This window comes from Anolis carolinensis, unplaced genomic scaffold, assembly GCF_035594765.1.
Source record: "Anolis carolinensis isolate JA03-04 unplaced genomic scaffold, rAnoCar3.1.pri scaffold_12, whole genome shotgun sequence".
Classification (NCBI taxonomy): Eukaryota; Metazoa; Chordata; class Lepidosauria; order Squamata; family Dactyloidae; genus Anolis; species Anolis carolinensis.
The window spans coordinates 16,716,918-16,731,729 of record NW_026943823.1 but is presented as its reverse complement, the minus strand read 5'-3'; positions in this window follow the sequence as shown (position 1 = coordinate 16,731,729).

Below are 14,812 nucleotides of genomic sequence, written 5' to 3'. Positions count from 1 at the left end.
TTGCGTTGGACCATCACAGCAAACTTCACATGGCCCTCCTTTACCTTTCTACAGTGTGTTTTTTCTGTGATCAGATCTGGATTTGGTGATTCAAAGTATGTCTCAAAGAGGAAGAAACAGACAGTAGCCAATGGAGACATCAAAAATGATGAAGTAACCCAAACTCTGTGACTATTATTGTCATCCACCTTTGACTTAGAACTTAGGTCTCCTACATCATGAGTCTCTGTCATGGTTCCTTGGCTCACAGAGAGTTTCTCACCTCCGGTTGCTAAATTCGGAACTTTCCAAAATGAAAACAGGATGACATCTTAAAACTACAACAACTCAACCAACCATGTGGTGGATTCATTCTTCCTTGTGTTGCACCTTTGCAGACGATTTCTGGATCTGTAGTGGGTTGAGCATTGGACTGAAAGGCTTTGCCTTCCTTCACCTTTCCTTGGTGTGTCTTCTTAGGATTTGGTGATTTGAGGAAGTGGTTGTGGTTTCAAGACACCATCCTGTTTCCATTTTGGGAACTTCCTAATTTAGTAACCAGAAGTGAGACAATGTCCATGGGCCAAGGAACCATGACTGACACTCATTATTTAGAAAACCTGTCCTAAGCCAACAATGAATGATAGCAATAGCACGGAGCTTGAGATGACTTCATCACTCTTGACGTTTCTGTTGACTTCTGACTGATTCTTCCTCTTATTCAAGGCATGCATTGCATCACCAAATCCAGACTGATTCCTGAAGAAATCAACTATGATCAAGCATGAATGTCCATTAGTTTCCTTGGCTTTCATCCATTCTCACCTCCAGTTACTAAATGGGAAGCTTCCAAAAATGGAAGAGGATGGTGTCTTGAAACCACAACCACTCAACCAACCAATCAACCATGTGGTGGATTCATTCTTCCTTGCATTGAACCTTCACAGACAATGTCTAGACCTGTAGTTGTTTGAGCATTGGACTGAAATGCTTTGCCTTATTTCACCTTTCCTTGGTGTGTCTCTTCAGGGATCAAATCTGGATTTGGTGATTCGAGGAAGTGGTTGCAGTTTCAGGACACTATCCAGCTTCTATTTTAGGAACTTCCTAATTTAGTAACTGGAGGTGAGACGATGTCCAATGATGGACACTCAGGATGTAGAAAATCTAAGTCCTAAGCTAACAGTGGATGACAACAGTGGTCACAGAGCTTATGGTGACTTCATCACCCTTGACTTCTGGCTGCTTCTTCCTCTTGTTCAAGGCACGCATTGAATCACCAAATCCAGATCAAATCCCTGGAGGGATCAACCATGGATATCCATCATGTTATTTAGCCCGTGGCTAGTTTCTCACCTCTGGTTACTACACCAGGAAATTCCCAAAATGGAAACAGAATGGTGTCTTGAAACGGCAAGCACTCAACCATGTGGTGGATTCATTCTTCTTAACCTTGGACCTTCAAAGCAAATTTCTGGACCTGTAGTGGGTTGAGCATTGGACTGAAAGGCTTTGCCTTCCTTCACCATTCCTCTTCAGGGATCAAATCTGGATTTAGAGAGTCAAAATGTGTGTTTTGAACAAGAGGAAGAACCTGTCAGAAGTCGACGGAGATGTCAAGAAGGATGAAGTCACCACCAGTTCTGGTTTGATGAGGCACCTGCCTTTTTGGACGAAGAAGGCCATAGACCTTGTCAAGCTACAGCTCCCTGTTAGTGTGTTTCTGTTGTTAGATTGAAATGTTATATCAAGTTTTGCTGTTGGGTGTTTGCAACTGTGTGTTTCTGGCAAAGCATTCCAGCAGCGCATGGGTTAAGCTTAAGCCAGCTTGATTGATTGCCCACAGGATCAATAGGTCAAGGCTTCCATTTGAACTGTTCAGCATGAACTGAGGAATGCGGGAGCTGCCAACTTTGTATAGATAACAGCCTAGCCGAGTGAGTAGAGAAGATGCGCCATGTGTCCGGAGAGCTATGGCTTTCAGCAATTGTATATATTTGTATAATAAAACAATTAGACCTGCTGGGATCAGCAGTAAATAACAACTAAGCTGTAGTTTTGTCGGTGCCACTTTTGCTGCTGCATCATGTGGTCCTTCGGATGAGCAGACGGAGAGAGCTGACTTATCAAATCAGTCAGGGCGACGGATGGTTGATTCAACTCCCCATCCCATCATCCATACCCTGACACTCCCAGCATTCCACAGCATTGAGCCAGGGCAGTTCAAGTGGGGCCAAACTGCATCTGTTCTACAATGCAATGCACCCCTGTTCGGCTAGACTAGGCATGGGCAAACTTTTTTGCCTTGAGACCACATTGTGGGTGCCAGGAAGGCCGGGCCAGGAGGGAGGGAAGCCAGGCACATGCTGGGTGGGGCGGGCCAGGAAAGGGCAGGGCAGCGATCATCCTCAGGTTGTTCTTCCAGCATCTGGATGGGGCTGCTCACCCCATCCTCATGCTGGGAGAAAGGCAAGACACATGGCAACTGCCCCGATCCTCCTCCCCTGATCCTTGGGCTGTCCTCTTGGCATTATACCAGGAGGAGGGTGAGACAGGCGGTGGTTAAGAGTGCTCCGGAGGGCTCTCAGCCACCACATGCCTTCCTCAAGCCGTCCTCCTGGAATTATGCTGAGAGGAGGATGAGACATGTGGTGGCTGAGAGCGCTCCAGGGGCTCTTAGCAACTGCATGCCTCCCTCCCTCATCTTTTTGGTATAAGAATGCGATGGGCCACCATGTCCTTATGCCAAGAGTACAAGGAAAATAAGGAGGGCCTGACGTAAGCCCAGGAGGCCATATAAGGCCCTCGGGCCTTAGTTTGCCCATGCCTGTGCTAGACTTTCGGGAACTAACTCTCATGGGTTTTTAATGGTGTGCTGTTTTGTTGGTTGTTCAAAATATTGCATTTTATATGCCTCTAATAACATTTATTTATTTATTTATTTATTTATTTATTTATTTATTTATTTATATATTTGACTTGTATACCACTACTCCCAGTTTGGCTCGGAGCGGTTTACAGAAATAGATTAAAACAATACACTTAGCTTTAAAATAACAATAAAAACAATAAAAACAACAATAAAAACAGACATAGCCCCACGTTTTTCACCCATTGAAAGCTTGTCGGAAGAGCAAGGTTTTGCAGTTTCAACTGGCAAGGCATTCCATAAATGAGGGGCTACAATCAACAAGGCTCTCTGCCTAGTAGAAGACAAATGATAAGTCCGTATGTTAGGGACTTCAAGCAAATTTTGGTCTTCGGACCGAAGTAATCTCTGGGGTTGGTAGGGGGATAAGCGGGCCCTCAGGTACGCCGGCCCCAAACCATGTAAGGCCTTAAAGATTATATAACATAGGTTATATATGAAATTTGTAAAACTGCCATGACTGCAAAACCCTATGTCCATCATTTTAGTATAAGGTAAGGTAAAGGTTTCCCCTGACGTTAAGTCCAGTCGTGATTGACTCTAGGGGTTGGTGCTCATCTCCATTTCTAAGCCGAAGAGCCGGCATTGTCCATAGACATCTCCAGGTCATGTGGCCAGCATGACTAGATAGAGCACTGTTACCTTCCCGCCGGAGCGGTACCTATTGATCTACTCACATTTGCATGTTTTCGAACTGCTAGGTTGGCAGGAGCTGGGGCTAACAGTGGACGCTCATTCCACTCCCGGGATTTGAACCTGGGACCTTTTGGTCCGCAAGTTCAGCAGCTCAGCGCTTTAACACACTGCTGTGAATCTAAATGTTCCAAATGCTTTTAAGCCCAATTATATAATTGACTATGATGCATGTATTTTTTAAGCCCTCCCACATACCAAAACATTAATACAAGACTATAAACTATTGTTTCATTTGTCCCTGGCAGAAAAAGAGACAGAAACAAACATTTAAATGCTGCGGCTACTGGAGATGAGGAGGAAGAGGAGGAGAAGGAAGCTGTCATTGGGATTTCTCCCTTTCTAATTTGGTCTCTCTTGCTCAGAATTGCACAACAAGAATGAATGTTTGGAGTTCATTCAGAGGATTAGATAAGGAAGAAGAGTTTATTTATTGCTGCAACTCTAAAAATCCCTGAAAAGAGCAAAAGGTGAGCCAGAGGAAACAAAAGGTATTTCGTCACAGCACAGAAACTATTGAAGATCTATTTTGTGATGTTAGAATTCTTTTTTTAGACCAGCTTTTTTCTTTCTTTCTTTCTTTTGGCTTCAAGATCTACTTGAGGATTGGGAAATCAAAGCAAGAAAGGAAAAACTTGGCAGAGTTTTCAAAGTACAGTAGAGTCTCACTTATCCAACGTTCTGGATTATCCAACGCATTTTTGTAGTCAATGTTTTCAATGCATTGTGATATTTTGGTGCTAAATTAGTAAATACAGTCATTACTACGTAGCATTAATTTGTAATGAACTACTTTTTCTGTCAAATTTGTTGTATAACATGAAGTTTTGGTGTTTTATTTGTAAAACCATAACCTATTTTGATGTTGAATAGGCTTTTTCTTAATCTCTCCTTATTATCCAACATATTCGCTTATCCAACGTTCTGCCGGCCGTTTATGTTGGATAAGTGAGACTCTACTGTATTGCCAATTTGTTGAGATCCAACCTTTGGGAAGTTGAGTGGATTAGGACTCGGCTGCTCTCTAGTGGCCAAAGAGAACAGATACGTACAAAAGAATCAAATGTGTATTTTACATTGTTGAAATAATGCAGTTTGGCAGCACTTTGGCACCACTTTGACTCAATGCTATGGAATCATGGGAGTTGTAGTTTCATAAGGCCTTTAGCTTTCTCAGCTCAGGACTGTCAAACCACACTTCCCAGGATTCCACAGCATTGAGGCATAGCAGTTAGGTAAAGGTAAAGGTAAAGGTAAAGGTTTACCCTTGACATTAAGTCTAGTTGAGTCCAACTCTGTGGTGGTGCTCATCTCCACTTCTAAGCCGAAGAGCCAGCGTTGTCCATGGACACCTCCAAGGTCATGTAGCCAGCATGACTGCATGGAGTTCTGTTTCCTTCCCACTGGAGCTGTACCTATTGATCTACCCACATTTTTATGTTTCAAACTGTAGTAGATAACGTGAGAGATAACAGCAAGAGAGATCCTTTGAGAGGCCAAAAAGTCCGGTTTATTATATTCAGCTGAAGACTCTGGAAGTGGAATCTCTTCCGAAAGAAAAACCAGAGCCCTGAACAAGGCGTTGACATGGCCTTTTATACATTTTCAGACAAAGAACATGCTTCTACATACATCTCGTCATTAGTACGTCACTTCACATGCTTACATACATGGACATAAATATGCACAATCAGCATTTTCCTATCTAAGCACTCTTAAAGCGTGTAGCAAGTCACAGACACCAAAAAGAGAGATCCATCAAGAGGCCACTCTTGACTTGTCGAGCTGTACTAGGAACCAATTCACACTGGAATGTATAGATAACAGCTTGTTCTGTCAGCTTGTGCATCCCTAAAATCTAACACACAGAGAGTCCGATTTTTCTACATTTCACTGCTTCTAATGTGCATACAATATATGTCTAAAAATCCATATTTTTCAGTTCCTCATCAGAACTGCTAAGTTGGCAGAAGCTGGAGCTAACAATGTGAGCTCCCTCTGTCCTGCAGATTTGAACCGCCAACCTTTCGGTCAGCAAGTTCAGCAGCTCAGTGGTTTAACCCACTGTGCCACCATGGTCCCTGGAATAGCAGTTAAAGTGCATTAATTCTGCAGTGTAGATGCACACCAATTTGTCAATGTTGGGTTGATACAAATCTCGGGTTGGGTTGATACAAAGTGGATTTCCTCCAGCTGAGACACACTGTAGCATACAACAATAGATAATAAATAAACAAATACATTAAATATACACAACAACAACAATGAATGGTGTTAGAGCAGGCATGAGTAAACCTGGGCCCTTCAGGTGTTTTGGACTTCAACTCCCACAATTCCTAACAGCCTACCGGCTGTTAGGAATTGTGGGAGTTGAAGTCCAAAACACCTGGAGGGCCCAAGTTTGCCCATGCCTGCATTAGAGAGTCAATGTTGAAGTGTAAGAGCAAAGAGAGAGATGGGCCAAGTCCTTCTTAATCAGACTTGGAATCATAGAATCATAGAAGAGTCCCCAAAAGGTCATCTAGTCCAACTTACTTCTGTCAGTTAGGAAGACACAATCAAAGCCTTCTCAACAGATGGGCATCCAGAGAAGGAGACTCCACCAGACACCCAAGTCGCGTTTTCAGACAGCTCTTCTCATTATGACGTTCTTTCTGACAATAAACTCTTTTCCTGTCATTTGAAGCCATTGCTTCCTGTCCCTGTCATCTTCAACAGGATGCCTGGCCATAATTACTTGCACTTTATTGATTATTTTAGCCATGAAACTACCTCTCCCATGTGATGTCTTTCTGCACTTTGGCCCAGATCTGTTTTTAGCCTCCCGTTTTTAATATTTTATGCAGTATGTTGATTTTTATGACTGTTTTACTGATGTTGATGTCTTTTTGATGTGAAAAATTGTTTTTACTGTTTTATTGCTGTGATTGTACTTTTATGTCGGGCATGGCCCCATGTAAGCCGCTCCGAGTCCGGGGAGATGGGGCGGGGTATACAAATAAAGTTATTATTATTATTATTATTATTATTATTATTATTATTATTATTATTATTATTATTTTATTATGACACAGCAAACAAGATAGATATGCTGGATTTCATATCACAAAATCACAAGTCGAACACTTCCCAAGTGTCTAGGACTGTGTGATGTATTTTCGGATGATGCGTGCAGATCCCAGCAGGGTGGCCTTTTGCAGTTGGCAGATCGTAATTTTGTCAATGTCTATTGTTTCCAAATGCCAGCTGAGATCTTTTGGCACGGCACCCAGTGTGCCCATCACCACCGGGACCACCTGTACTGGTTTCTGCCAGAGTCTTTGAAGTTCAATCTTGAGGTCCTGATAGCGGCTGAGTTTTTCCTGTTGATTATTATTATTATTATTATTATTATTATTATTATTATTATTATTATTATTATTCAACAGGACATTTATTCAGATATTAAAACAGGGCTGTAATGTTCGCCAGGAGCCTCCGGTGGCTCAGTGTGTTAAAGCGCTGAGCTGCTGAACTTGCAGACCAAAAGGTCCCAGGTTCAAATCCGGGGAGCGGAGTGAACGCCCGCTGTAAGCTCCAGCTTCTGCCAATCTAGCAGTTCGAAAACATGCCAATGTGAGTAGATCAATAGGTACTGCTCCGGCAGGAAGGTAACGGTGTTCCATGCAGTCATGCCAGCCACATGACCTTGGAGGTGTCTATGGACAATGCTGGCTCTTTGGCTTAGAAATGGAGATGAGCACCAACCCCCAGAGTCGGACACGACTGGACTTAACGTCAGGGGAAACCTTTACCTTTTACAATATATTATATATTGATAAATTATTATAAATTAATAATAAATATAAAATATATGTATAATACACTATTATAATTGTATATTTATATTACATGTAATATTGCTAGTGGTGTTGTAGTGTAGTGGTACAGTATAATATGGTAGTGTATGCTGCTTACATTGTGCTATGCTAATAATATAATGTAATATAATATTATAATAATATAATAATATAATATAACTAGTAAGCTGCCCTGAGTCCCCTTCGGGGTGAGAAGGGCGGGATATAAATGTTGCTAATAAATACTAATAAATAATAATAATATCAGGAGGGGAGAAGCTGACTGCACACAAAAGGCATGACAACAAGCCTCCTGACTGCTGCTTCTCCTCTCTCTCAATCTAAGCAGAGCCATTCCATGTGACACCTGGAAGCTGAGACGTCTTGGTGTCTGTTTTCAGGCCTATTCCTAGGGTCATTCCTAGGGCAGGAAGGTAAGGGCGCTCCATGCAGTCATGCCGGCCACATGACCTTGGAGGTGTCTATGGACAATGCCGGCTCTTTGGCTTAGAAATGGAGATGAGCACCAACCCCCAGAGTCATTCACGACTGGACTTAACGTCAGGGGAAACCTTTACCTTTACTTATAATGTTCCCCTCGCAACCGTCTCTTATTTTTTAACAGGGACTAGACAGGCATCTGTCGGGAGGGCTTTGATTGTGTCTTCCTGCCTGACAGAATGGGGCTGGACTAGATGGCCCTTCCAATGCTGAGGTTCTATTCTGTTGCCTGGAGTTGAATTGCACTCAGTTCTTTGCATTTGCCAAGGATCGGATTCCCTTCTAAACCCGAACCCTGACACTTTGTTTACATGAGCAGAGGCCCAGCTGGAAATCCTTCTGCAACACGATTTGCCATTTTGAGAGCCTTAAAACCATTATTTGTGTAAAGAAGCAATCCAGCTGGGAAGGGGGAACCTTTCCAAAGACTAGAAGGGGTTTGCACTTCAGAAAAGTTATTTTTTCCCCAAACAAGAGGACAGGACGGTTGGAAGTACACACTTGAACTGCCGTAAAATAGGAGTAAAAGGCCAGCAAGGGAAGTCCCCCACTTCAGCCTTTTAGGAGGAAAAGAAATAGAGAAATTCACAATAGTTTGGTCGCTGCCAGAAATCTAGGATTTCGGGCTCGGGCTGTGGTGCAGGCTGGAGAGCAGCTGCAATGAATCACTGCAATGAATCACTCTGACCAGGAGGTTATGAGTTCGAGGTCCGCTTGGAGCCTATGTTTGTCTTGTCTTTGTTCTATGTTAAAAGGCATTGAATGTTTGCCTATATGTGTAATGTGATCCGCCCTGAGTCCCCTTCGGGGTGAGAAGGGCGGAATAAATAAATAAATAAATTTTAATTTATGTAAATAAATAAATAAATAAAATTTTCCCCACCTGAACTACTATGGCTCAATGCTATGGACTTCTGGGATTTGCAGTTTCACAAGGTCTTTAAATGTCTCTATCAAGGAGTGCCGATGCTTCGCCGCACTATCGCTCCCAGGACTCCGTTTGACCCCACTTTAACTGCCATGGCTCAACACTATTGAACCCTGGGAGTTGTAGTTTCACAAGGTCTTTAGCTGGCTCTGCCAGAGTACTGTTGCATCACCAAACTATAACTCCCATTTGACCCCACTTTATCATGGCTCAATGCGCAATCATGGGATTTGTAGTTTCTTAAGGTCTTTGACCTCCTCTGCCAATAAGTGGAGATGCCTAACCAAACTATAACTCCCAGAATTCAGCATGACCCCGCTTTAACTACTATAGATAAATGCTATGCAATCCTGGGATTTGTAGTTTTGCAAGGTCTTTGGCCTCCTCTGCCAATAAATGTGTGTTCCTAACCAAACTATAACTCCCAAAATTCAGTGTGACTTGACTTTAACTATCATGGATCAATGCTATGCAATCCTGGGATTTGTAGTTTCACAAGATCTCCGAGCTCCTCTGCCAATAAATGCACATGCCTAACCAAACTGTAACTCCCGGGATTCAGCTTGACCCCACTTCAACTCCTCTGGGTCAATGCTATGGAATTCTGGGATTTGTAGTTTCACAAACTGTAACTGCCATTTGACCCCACTTTAACTATCCTGGGTCAATGCTATGGAAATCTGGGATTTGTAGTTTCATAAACTGTTACTGCCCTTTGACCCCACTTTAACTATCCTAGGTTAATGCTATGGAATTCTGGGATTTGTAGTTTCACAAACTGTAGCTGCCATTTGACCCCACTTTAACTATCCTGGGTCAATGCTATGGAATTTTGGGATTTGTAGTTTCACAAACTGTAACTGCCATTTGACTCCACTTTAACTATCCTAGGTCAATGCTATGGAATTCTGGGATTTGTAGTGTTACAAACTGTAGCTGCCATTTGACCCCACTTTAACTATCCTGGGTCAATGCTATGGAATTCTGGGATTTGTAGTTTCACAAACTGTAACTGCCATTTGACTCCACTTTAACTATCCTAGGTCAATGCTATGGAGTTCTGGGATTTGTAGTTTCACAAACTGTAACTGCCATTTGACTCCACTTTAACTATCCTAGGTCAATGCTATGGAATTTTGGGATTTGTAGTTTCACAAACTGTAGCTGCCATTTGACCCCACTTTAACTATCCTGGGTCAATGCTATGGAATTCTGGGATTTGTAGTTTCACAAACTGTAACTGCCATTTGACTCCACTTTAACTATCCTAGGTCAATGCTATGGAGTTCTGGGATTTGTAGTTTCACAAACTGTAACTGCCATTTGACTCCACTTTAACTATCCTAGGTCAATGCTATGGAATTCTGGGATTTGTAGTTTCACAAACTGTAACTGCCATTTGACTCCACTTTAACTATCCCAGGTCAATGCTATGGAATTCTGGGATTTGTAGTTTCACAAAACTGTAACTGCCATTTGACCCCACTTGAACTCCCCTGGGTCAATGTTCTGCAATCATGGGATCTATAGTTTTGCAAGGTCTCTTGCCTCTTCTGCCAAAGAAGGCTGGTGCCTTGGCAAACTACAAATCCCGGGGCCCACCACTCCCAGCTCTCCTTTCTTCCTCAGAGATGCTCTTTGAAAGAAGAAGATCCCTTCGAAGGAAGAAGATTGTAAGCTTTTAAGCAGCAAAGCCCTTCTTTCCCCTTTTAGCCGACTGACCCGGATTCGGAGAGCCAGCCAAGCCAAATGCCTGAGCAGGACTCTTGAACCGCCAGGAAAAACAAATGGAAGGAGGCCAAAATCTGCTTAAGAGGTTTTGCATCTCCAAGAATGGCCTTCCAGAAAAAGGCAGCAAATCTCTGTGGGATTGAGAGACAGAGCGAGAGAAACGGAGAAGCAGAGGGTGTCGAGTTAATGTAGTTTGACACCAGTTTTACTGCTGTGACTCAATGCAATATAATTCTGGGATTCGAAGTTTGGTGAGGCACCCACACTCTTTGGCAGAGAAGGTGAAAGACCTTGCGTAACTACAACTCCCAGGATTTCTATAGTATTGGGCCACAGCCGGTCAAGCGGGGTCCAACTGCATTCATTCTGGTGCCATCCATTTTAGTTGGTTGGTGAGGTCCTCTCCGAGTTGCATTCCAAAATTTAATGATTCTCTGAAGCTATTTTGGTAGAATGGAGCCCCGGTGGCGAAGTGTGTTAAAGCACTGAGCTGCTGAACTTACAGACCGAAAGGTCCCAGGTTCTGCCAACCTAGCAGTTCGAAAACTCACAATGTGAGTAGATCAATAGGTACTGCTCCAGCGGGAAGGTAACAGCGCTCCATGCAGTCATGCCTATGGCCACATGACCTTGGAGGTGTCTATGGACAACGCTGGCTCTTCGGCTTAGAAATGGAGACGAACACCGGGGAGCGGAGTGAGCGCCTGCTGTTAGCTCCAACCAACCTAGCAGTTCGAAACAGGCCAGTGTGAGTAGATCAATAGGTACCGCTCCGGTGGGAAGGTAAGGGCGCTCCATGCAGTCATGCCTATGGCCACATGACCTTGGAGGTGTCTATGGACAACGCTGGCTCTTCGGCTTAGAAATGGAGACGAACACCGGGGAGCGGAGTGAGCGCCTGCTGTTAGCTCCAACCAACCTAGCAGTTCGAAACAGGCCAGTGTGAGTAGATCAATAGGTACCGCTCCGGTGGGAAGGTAAGGGCGCTCCATGCAGTCATGCCTATGGCCACATGACCTTGGAGGTGTCTATGGTCAACGCTGGCTCTTCGGCTTAGAAATGGAGATGAACACTGGGGAGCGGAGTGAGCGCCTGCTGTTAGCTCCAACCAACCTAGCAGTTCGAAACATGCCAGTGCGAGTAGATCAATAGGTACCGCTCCAGCGGGAAGGTAACAGCGCTCCATGCAGTCATGCCTATGGCCACATGATCTTGGAGGTGTCTATGGACAACGCTGGCTCTTCGGCTTAGAAATGGAGACGAACACCGGGGAGCGGAGTGAGCGCCTGCTGTTAGCTCCAACCAACCTAGCAGTTCGAAACAGGCCAGTGTGAGTAGATCAATAGGTACCGCTCCGGTGGGAAGGTAAGGGCGCTCCATGCAGTCATGCCTATGGCCACATGACCTTGGAGGTGTCTATGGTCAACGCTGGCTCTTCGGCTTAGAAATGGAGATGAACACTGGGGAGCGGAGTGAGCGCCTGCTGTTAGCTCCAACCAACCTAGCAGTTCGAAACATGCCAGTGTGAGTAGATCAATAGGTACCGCTCCGGTGGGAAGGTAAGGGCGCTCCATGCAGTCATGCCTATGGCCACATGACCTTGGAGGTGTCTATGGTCAACGCTGGCTCTTCGGCTTAGAAATGGAGATGAACACTGGGGAGCGGAGTGAGCGCCTGCTGTTAGCTCCAACCAACCTAGCAGTTCGAAACATGCCAGTGCGAGTAGATCAATAGGTACCGCTCTGGTGGGAAGGTAAGGGCGCTCCATGCAGTCATGCCTATGGCCACATGACCTTGGAGGTGTCTATGGTCAACGCTGGCTCTTCGGCTTAGAAATGGAGATGAACACTGGGGAGCGGAGTGAGCGCCTGCTGTTAGCTCCAACCAACCTAGCAGTTCGAAACATGCCAGTGTGAGTAGATCAATAGGTACCGCTCCGGTGGGAAGGTAAGGGCGCTCCATGCAGTCATGCCTATGGCCACATGACCTTGGAGGTGTCTATGGTCAACGCTGGCTCTTCGGCTTAGAAATGGAGATGAACACTGGGGAGCGGAGTGAGCGCCTGCTGTTAGCTCCAACCAACCTAGCAGTTCGAAACATGCCAGTGCGAGTAGATCAATAGGTACCACTCCAGCGGGAACGTAACAGCGCTCCATGCAGTCATGCCTATGGCCACATGATCTTGGAGGTGTCTATGGACAACGCTGGCTCTTCGGCTTAGAAATGGAGATGAACACCAACCCCCAGAATCAGACATGGCTGGAATTAATGTCAGGGGAAAACTTTACCTTTTATTTTGGTAAAAAGGGACTCAGCTCCTCCAACTGAAACCAATGGTGAATCTACACCAATGTTTCTCAACCTGTATGTCGGGACCCTTGGGGGGGGGGTCATGAGGGGGTGTCGGGGGGGGGTCACCAAATACCATCAGAAAATACATATTTCTGATAGTCTTGGGAACCCCTTTGTCAGAGAAGGCTGAAGATCTCTTCCTGTTTGGAGACAGACAGTGAATCCTCCCACCAAAAGCCTAATTTGCCCAATTCTATCATTGGTGGGGTTCAAGGAGCTCTTTGATTGTAGGTGAACTATAAATCCTAGCAACTACAACTTCCAAATGTCAAGGTCTATTTTCCCCAAACTCCACCAGTGTTCACATTTGGGCATATTGAGTATTTCTGCCAAGTTTGGTCCAGATCCATCATTGTTTGAGTCCACAGTGCTCTCTGGATGTAGCTGAACTACAACTCCCAAACTCAAGATCAATGCCCACCAAACCCTCCCAGTAGTTTCTGTTGGTCATGGGAGTTCTGTGTGCCAAGTTTGGTTCAAAATGGCAAAACCAATCCCCCCCAACGCCACCAGTATTCAAATTTGCGAGTATCGGGTATTTGTGCCAAATTTGGTCCAGTGAATGAAAATACATCTTGCATATCAGATATTTAAAGTAAAGGTAAAGGTTTCCCCTGACGTTGAGCCCAGTTGTGTCCGACTGGGGGTTGGTGCTCATCTCCATTTCTAAGCCGAAGAGCCGGCATTGTCCGTAGACACCTCCAAGGTCATGTGGCCAGCATGACTGCATGGAGCACTGTTACCCTCCCACCGGAGCAGTACCTATTGATCTACTCACATTTGCATGTTTTCGAACTGCTAGGTTGGCAGAAGCTGGAGCTAACAGCAGGCGCTCACTCCGCAGAACAGCAGGCGCTCAGGGATTTGTACCTGGGGCCTTTCGGTCTGCAAGTTCAGCAGCTCAGCGCTTTAACGTACTTCACCACCGGGGCTCAGATATTTACATTACGATTAATAACTGTCGCAAAATGACAGTTATGAAATAGCAATGAAAATGATTGTTGTTTTATTGATTGTTTTATTGTTATGTTTTTATATTGTTTGTGATTTGGGCTTGGCCCCATGTAAGCCGCCCCGAGTCCCTTCGGGGAGATGGGGCGGGGTATAAAAATAAAATAATAATAACAACAATAATAATAATAATAATAATTATTATTATTATTATTATTATTATTAGGGATCACCACCACGTGAGGAACTGTATTAAGGGATCACGGCATTAGGAAGGTTGACAACCACTGATCTACACTGTACAGCAAATGCAATTTGCTGCCATTTGACCTGCCTACGGGATCCTAGGAGTCGTAGTTTGGACCTTGTGAAACTACAATTCCCATGAGTGGTGCATTAATCTCACATTTGTACATTTTGCTTTTTCCTCCTTTCCAATTTGTGATGTTTTGGGGGCATCTTTTTTGGGGGGGAGCCAACGAAGAGATTTACAGATCCCTCAACTTTGCACGATTTCTTTTTTGTATTCTGTTCAATGAACTTTGGATTTGGAAACCTGGACATCCTTCATTCCAGACCAAGGAGAGAAGAGGAGGAGGAATGCAGCCGAGGCCAAGCGGCAAAGAGGTCCAGCTGGCCCCAGATGTGTGGCAAGAGGCCATGTTGCTCCATGCCATAAATCAAAGAGGCATCTTGCAGCGTTTGCTGCTGCTGTGGGACCAAGGGGAAGGAACGCCTTGTCCTTAAACCGTGTTTACTCACTATAGAATAGATCAACAAGAACGGTCTTCTTTGCAGAACGTGCAAAGCCTTTCCATCAGTGCAAACCCAGCCCCATTTAGCCATCCTTTCTGAGGCACCGACAGTGGAACAAATTTGCAGGGATTTACACAACTTGATATAGATGTA